Raw genomic sequence first — 7,868 nt, forward strand, 5'->3', positions numbered from 1 at the left:
TGACCGGCCCGCGTAAGGTCCGTGAAAGAACAATAGTCAAGAGCCTAGCATAGAGATAATGCACGCAAATCAATATCGTTGTTTTTATTTTGAAAGCGACTGCTATTTGTACGCCCATACATTTGTGCGTGGATGCATACGACGTAAACAACCTCACTGATGTGCTGGTGAATTTATGCTTCGGCGTCGACACAATGCAGTTGCCTTTACGTCGGCGTAAACCTTTCAAAGTTTTGTGTCTCTTATGTCTGCGTCGCTCACCACCGCAAAGGTTGTTAGAACGAACTCCTACTGCTGCTCGTTGGCGATACGAAGTGTTCATTTCAAAACGTTACTGGCAGATAGACAGTTTACAATCGGATAACCTCGTAATTGTAACCAAAATATGTCTGAGTTTATTTGCAAAGCTTATGTTAGCAAACTAGTATGATGCTACTACCCACAGGTTGCTTGAAGCAGCCGGCTCAACACACAGAGCGAGTTGACCAATCACAGTTATGTGCATAAAGTAAAAGCAAAAACATAGCCTACATTTTTAAAATAGTTTTGTTTGTGCATGTTGATTAACTAATGACAGCCTACTATTGTCTGCTCCACATTTTCGTAGTCTAATTCTGCATAGAGTTAATTTAATGATGGTAATGATTTAATGATGAAATATTGCTGAGTGTTGATGAAATGGTGGCACAGGCCTATCGGTTGTACTGACTCCTTCACATTTTCATGACCTAGCCTAATTATATAGATATTGTAGTACTTTTTTATATCAGTCTTTGAAAACTGAAAAAAAATGTCAATGTCAAAAAATCATTTTCGAGAATGAGGATTAAATACTGGACATAGATTAAATATTGCTGTTTTTCCTTTGTTTCTCTCACATTTACATCTGTTCTTACGACTAGTAAACAAAACCATATGATTTACTTAATGTTATACAAGAACAGAATAGAATTGAACAGAATTGAGTTCAGACTTCAGTTCGGTATTTTGGGTCCGGCCCTCCTCAACAGTCCCAGTTTGTCATGTGGCCCCTTGGGGAAATTAGTTGCCCACCCCTGATCTAGGTGGTTTGATAGATATGAACAGTACACTGCCTACTGCTTGCCTACTATTTGCCTTCTGTAATATAGTAATAAGTTATTATTATCATTATTATTGCAATCCTTCTGTAGGCTACATGGAATTCGTTCAATGGGATGTAATGTGAAACAATGTCAAATGGCCTATTTTCAAAGCAGTTATTGTCTGCTCACACACACATAACCTTAGGTTATCCTCATCCTGCTTTGAACACAGTTGTATTAGCATTTTAAGCACCACCAGTTTGGGAAAAGCCTGCGCTGCACAAGTGCTGACCTACCGAAATAAGTTCTAATGCATCCGAGAGTTTGGGATTGTCGCGCACTATGCAGAAGGTTACTCTTCAGCTGATAAGGTGTTCCAGAGAGAAGTTGCATGTTCCGTCGCAGACAAATGAATCCATAACACCATGGACGTCAATTCCGATGTAAACATAGCCTACTGTGCAAATAACTCAAGTCGCTGTTACGTACGGTAGGCTATTTGGAGGTTTCTTTATCTGGTAAGTGAAATCTGCATTTTCCTCTCGAGTTAAACGTGTGCTTGCTTGTGCCAAGGATATATATAGGCTACCGTAGCCTATTGGTGTTGTGGCGTGGCTATGTTGTGAAATTGATATAACGAGGCTTTTGCGCAATAGGCGAAAAAGAGCGAAGATAAACAACAATGCGCTTTTACTGTAGTGGAGCTTACGAGATGGAAACGAAAGGGAAAAGGCTTTTAAGATGCCCATTTAAATTGTAGCATAATGCACTCTTGTGTGTTTTAGCATAAATCCGAAATAAGGAGGAATGTGAGGAGGCTCCTATTAACTGTAAAGAATGCATCTGCAATCTAAACATGAAACACAATCGCTGGAAACACAGCTAAGGTCGGGAGACAAAGCAGCAAATGTGCATCTTGTCTGCAGTCGTTCATTCAAGATCAACAGAGTAACGCAAGTAACGAACTCTTTGAAATTTCATTAATTGTAATTGCCTGGATTTACAAAAATACTTCGTTACATGCTCGTTACCACTAAAAGTAGTGGAATTACAGTGTTACTTTGGAACGCATTACTCCCAACACTGGTCGTCATCATCTTGCTGTCCCCCCTCCGTTCTGTGATTGGTTCCTTCCTTGAGGTGAAAACGAAGTCCATGGAATCCAGGCTGCCTAGCAGCGTGAATAGAATCATGTGCAAGGCAGTATGGGAAAACCCAGGCTTAGTCCATCCAGTAATTTCAATACTTTATTGATGCTTAGTTAATACACATTTCATGTGTGGTGATGACTCAGTCTATCTAGGCTACCTAGCTAGAGCTACCAGGCTTCAACTTTACCAACATCCACATTCATTGATGCACCCACTTCCTAAAGTGAATCAGGTTGCTACACAGTCTGATAGTTTGGTTTTCTAGTGTCACAGTTTTCTAACGAAATTGGGAGGAAATGTTAGCCGAAGTATCACATACATGTTGACATAATGCTTTCTTAAGTATAGGATAATGGTAAAATTAACAACAATAATAACTACAGTTGCAGTGAAATGAAAATTGTAGGGCTTGTAAGAAATACATTAAAGGCTTTGTGATATGGCTTGTGAACATGCTATGGCAGTCACTTTAGAACTACTTGGGTCATACCACTCATGAGAATAGTCTTGATTGCCATCTCTTGCTGTGGAGGGAAGGTAAAGGCGGAAGACGGGTGGTAGTCAAATGTTTCTTTCGTGAGGTGAGGTGCTGCCATCCATCTATTAGATTAGATTAGAATCAACTTTATTGTCATTGCACAAGTAAGGACAATCAGTACAACAAATTGCAGTTTTACATCTAACCCAGGGGTTCCCAAACTTTTCCGCGACAAGGCCCCCTAAATACCACTAGGTTCTGGCCAAGGACCCCCTTATTAAACCCATCGACAATACTACGGGAAATGTAAAAATACATTAAGCTAATCCTAATAATTATTTTAGCCACAAACACTTCACGATGGAGCACAGTGCGTAAACATTTTATTTGGGGCTTTCTGCTATATGAGAGCTATCACGACTATTATTCCCAGTCATTATTATGGAAAATATAATGTTCAGATATGCGTCACATTATTATAATGGCATTGTATAACAACCCTCATAGTAATAGGTAAATTTGAAATTCTTCAAATGTATTTATTTGTTGCTTTTGTTTTTTCCTCCAACTTGCTGAGGCCCCCCTGGCACCCTCTCGCAGCCCCCCAGGGGGCCCCGGCCCCCACTTTGAAAACCACTGATCCAACCAGTAGTGCAATCATTAAAAAGTGTTTTTTCTTTATAGCAGTGCTTCAAAAAGACATAAAACACAGAATGCAGTATGATCATGTTAGTCCATTATTAAAGTGCATTGGCAAATAAAGTGCATAGAGTTCTAAGAAATCAGACAGTCCATAGTCCATAACAGTAGAGACAGAATGCAGTATGATCATAATATATTATATGGTGCATTGATGAGGTGCATTAATAAAGTGCATAGTGATCAGAGGTAGACGGATAGTCCAAAGTCCATGTGCAAAGGGAGAGGGGGCAGGGCAGCGCAGGGGCGAGTGTTTGGTCTTGGTGTTGAGCAGCCTTATGGTGTGGTGAAAAAAGCTGTTTCTGAGCCTGCTGGTGCGACTCCTAAAGCCTATGGTACGGTCCCGCGTCTGCGTCCCGCGCACGCGGCACTGGTGAGCGCGTGACGAGAATTGCGTCATTTTTACAGCATGCGTAGCGTCTTTGAGTCGATCGAAATTTAAGACCGCGCGTCAAAGTGACGCGTAGACTGCGCATGTGTGAAACGGAACTGCTGTAAACACTCCCCTCCAGTAGGTGGACCACATAGAAGAACAACACTTAAACGTAGAAACAAACCTAGACAGAAGAAGACTTGTTTGGTTACCATAACGACGATGGAACAGAGTGCCTGTCCTCAGCTTGCCTGGCTTTGAGTTACGTGAGACACCACGACATGGAGTCAACTTCGACCGATGTAAAGCCACAATCCACAGATACATTCTTTAACATTATATTTAACGGTCACTTTACCATCTATGGTGTAGAACCCAAGTATGAGGCATTTTGGTATGAGGCAGGTGTGAAGACTCAATACAAATTTAATTGAGGACATCTGTACGCACAACTCTTTCTTACCATGCTGTGTTTAGAAAAATGTTTACTTTGTAGGCTATCGCACCAGTATTGCTGCCCTTGCAGCACCGAGTCACTTAGCTATAGGCTAAGTAGCCTAATAAGCAAGTAGGCTAAGCTAGTCTCTCAGCTAACAGGTGTGCTGTGTGTGTTCTGGTGGATGATAAATGGAGCGATACGATGGGCCAGCTTATCAAACTTCCCAGCAGACAGGCGAACGTACTCGTGGTGCTTTTTCCTTCATCAGCTTCCTTCGTTCAGTGCTCGCACATCCCACGTTCTTCTTTTCTTCAGGCGTTTCAGGCTTCTTTGGTGGTTGTGTCCTACTTTCAGGCTCGACGTACCGCCCCCAGTTGGTGGGGCAGAGTATCACAGATAATCCGTAGTGCGCAGGCGCTAACCTTAACGATTTCATGCGCATTCAGGACAGCAGAAATTGGAGTATGCTTCACGTCCACGGCAAAAATGACGCACGTCTTGGACACGCGCAAATGTGACGCACGACCATACCAGAGCCTTAAGGCTCCTGTAACATCCCCCAGATGGGAGGATGGAGAACAGTCCATGACTGGGGTGTGTGTGATGATATTGTGTGCACATCGCAGACCCCGTGAGTGATGAAGGTCAGTGATGGCTGGGAGTGATGTGCCAATGATGGGGTATGCACAGTTCCTGCAGCACAATCAACAACAACAACAACACCAACAACAACACATTGCGATTCTATTGCGCTTTTCTAGACCAGATCAGAAAAGGATGTAGAATTTAGTTTTTGAAGCATATTCAAATTTAGACAGGAAAGATCTGAAAACTTGCAGTGGGTGGGCTGTTAGACTAGAGTCAGAAGGTGGCAACTTTAAACAACCATGCCTGCTTATCTTATCTTAAGATTCTTGCAACTGCAGATGCATGACGTGTTCATCAGCTATGATGTGGGGCAGAGTAGGGCAAATTATGATTTGGCCCACAAGTAGGAGATGTCTGTGTTTAAGGAGATGTCTGCAATACTGGCCACTGTGGAAGCACAAACAACTCCCTCTGGAAGCAACTCTCACTCCAATAAAGACAACATTTCTAAGAACAATACAAAAGCAGAGACAAAGGCTACATCAGCATTGTAAACTCCAGGCAATAGCTGCTTTCAGACCTATATGTAAGTCCATATGTTCTGCGGATGTCAATTTGTTGGGCTGTATATCTGAACAACAAAACCGGCTATTTGGAATTCCGAACTCAGCCGGCTTACACGACTCCTCTAGTATTTCGGCTGGACATTATGTAAATGAGCTCATGTCTGAACGAAGCGAAGAACATGCAGAGATTCTGTTCATGTGCGTGTTCAACCACGTTCAACCTGTTCAACTATGCGGAGATTCTGTTCATGTGCGTCGGTGTCGTTCACGCATAATGTCCGCAGGTTAGCATATAGTACAGTACGCTGTGTTTGGAAAATAGGGTCCCGTTGGATTTTCATGTAAAAATGTATTTTGCATATTTTGCTAATATAGAGTCTAAGGAACAAGATTTTTTTTGTCTTAAAATTTTCACGATCCATCTTTAGTGTTTTTTTCTGTATGTTTTAAAATAAGCGATTATATCTAGTCCGAAAAGTGATTTTCATCACATTTCATTTTCTTCTAATTTTTTGACAATTAATTCCACTTTTTGCACACAAAACCCCCAGATAATGTATAAAAGGTTGTTGGTTCTAAAACAATATCCATAGTTTTCAAACTTTGAGTGTCTGAAAAGTGTAAAAACACCTCCACCCTTGTTGCCTATGTCAAAAACGATTTCTTAATCTTTGCTTTTCTTGATGCTTTCCTTGACATGCCATGTCATTCTACTTTGAGATAAATTTGTCTTGGAAATAATCTATAATAGTACAGGCAGCACAGTACACCACTAGGTGTCATAGGCATGGGTAGTTGAGTAACAATAGGCAAAATTAACAAACAAAAGAATATAAGGTACAAACAAACAGACAAACCACGGATGGCCCTCTCACAGCCTGAACTAATACAAAAAACAAATAACTCAAGGGTGCATTTGCTCTCTTTAAAAGCAACTGGTTATCAACAGCCAACAGGCCGGGCGTGCGAGAGAAGCAATGAAGTCTTAGAATTAAGAATAAAGCCATGTTCTTCCAACAACAACAACCACAAACACCCACGCGGCAAAAATATCAAATGACCGGCTGTGTTTTCCCAGAGAGGAAGCTACGTATATGATCACCACCCACGGATGGGCGTGTGCGCCAGCGCTGCAGGTCAGCCTTTCTGCATACACACCTGGCTTTAAAGTTCACCATCCTGGTAGCATACCTATCTACTGCCAAGGCCTGAAGAGGACGGGGAGAATATTTACTTCTGCTACACTGGCAGAGGACTCATGTGAAACAGACTGTGGGAGGTGAAAGGGGTTTGAATGCTGTCCGGCAGTATTATGAGTGGAACGTCTTAAGGGGGCCCTTTTCCCCATACAGCCTGTTCTTATAGTGTGTGCCAATTCCATCAAGACACTCCACAATTTCATACTTTTGTTATTGCAAAACAGTTTACATGTACATTATATTTAGCAGACACTTCTTGACCAAAGTCACTTACATGGGGCAGCCGTGGCCTACTGGTTAGCGCTTCGGACTTCACGGATTGGGATAAATGCAGAGACCAAATTTCCCTCACGGGATCAAAAGAGTACGTATAAGTATATATATATTTTTGATCCCGTGAGGGAAATTTGGTCTCTGCATTTTAACCCAATCGGTGAATTAGTGAAACACAAACAGCACACAGTGAACACACAGTGAACACACAGTGAGGTGAAGCACACACTAATCCCGGCGCAGTGAGCTGCCTGCTTCAACGGCGGCGCTCGGGGAGCAGTGAGGGGTTAGGTGCCTTGCTCAAGGGCACTTCAGCCGTGGCCCACAACCCTCCGGTTACAAGTCCAGAGTGCTAACCAGTGGGCCACGGCTGCCCCAATATATATATATATATGTATATATACTATACTGTATGTCAGCTATATTACAAGGGATCACATTGTCCCCGGAGCAACTTGGGGTTAAGTGCCTTACTCAAGGGCATAACAGTGAAAGCCGGGAATTGAACCGACAACTTTCAGGCTACTGCAAGTCCTTAACCACTACACTACCACTGCCCACTAGAAAAACACTAGAGTGCCAGGTGGTAATATGGGTACAGTGTCAGGACCACTCACTGCAATCTCCCAGAAGAACAAAATGTATTGAGTTAAAAACATAACGCAACGTTTCGACCCACCAGGGTCTTCATCAGGCCTGATGATGACATAATGATGATGACCCTGGTGGGTCGAAACGTTGTGTTATGTGTTATGTGTTATGATTGCAGTGTGCGGACAACTACTCTTCTTTCCTTGATAAGCTTTTTTGTCCTGCACCTGGCCTCAGTGAGGTGGGATGTGCATACAACCACTTTGAAGAGGACAACAGTGTCAGGAGCACCATGCCTACGATATGCCGCAGCCTCTTCTAAGTGTCTCCTAGCACTAGCATAGACAGAAGTCAGGTACTCTTGATGTTGCACCACCCAATCAGTCGGTGGACTGTCCCTGTGGTCACCTCCAGTATTTCCAAGTAGGTGGTCGACTGGTAACTGTG

This window comes from Alosa pseudoharengus, unplaced genomic scaffold, assembly GCF_046254945.1.
Source record: "Alosa pseudoharengus isolate Yale_2024_CS ecotype anadromous, Long Island Sound unplaced genomic scaffold, YU_APseudo_1.1 YU_APseudo_1.1_scf_11, whole genome shotgun sequence".
Taxonomy (NCBI): Eukaryota; Metazoa; Chordata; class Actinopteri; order Clupeiformes; family Clupeidae; genus Alosa; species Alosa pseudoharengus.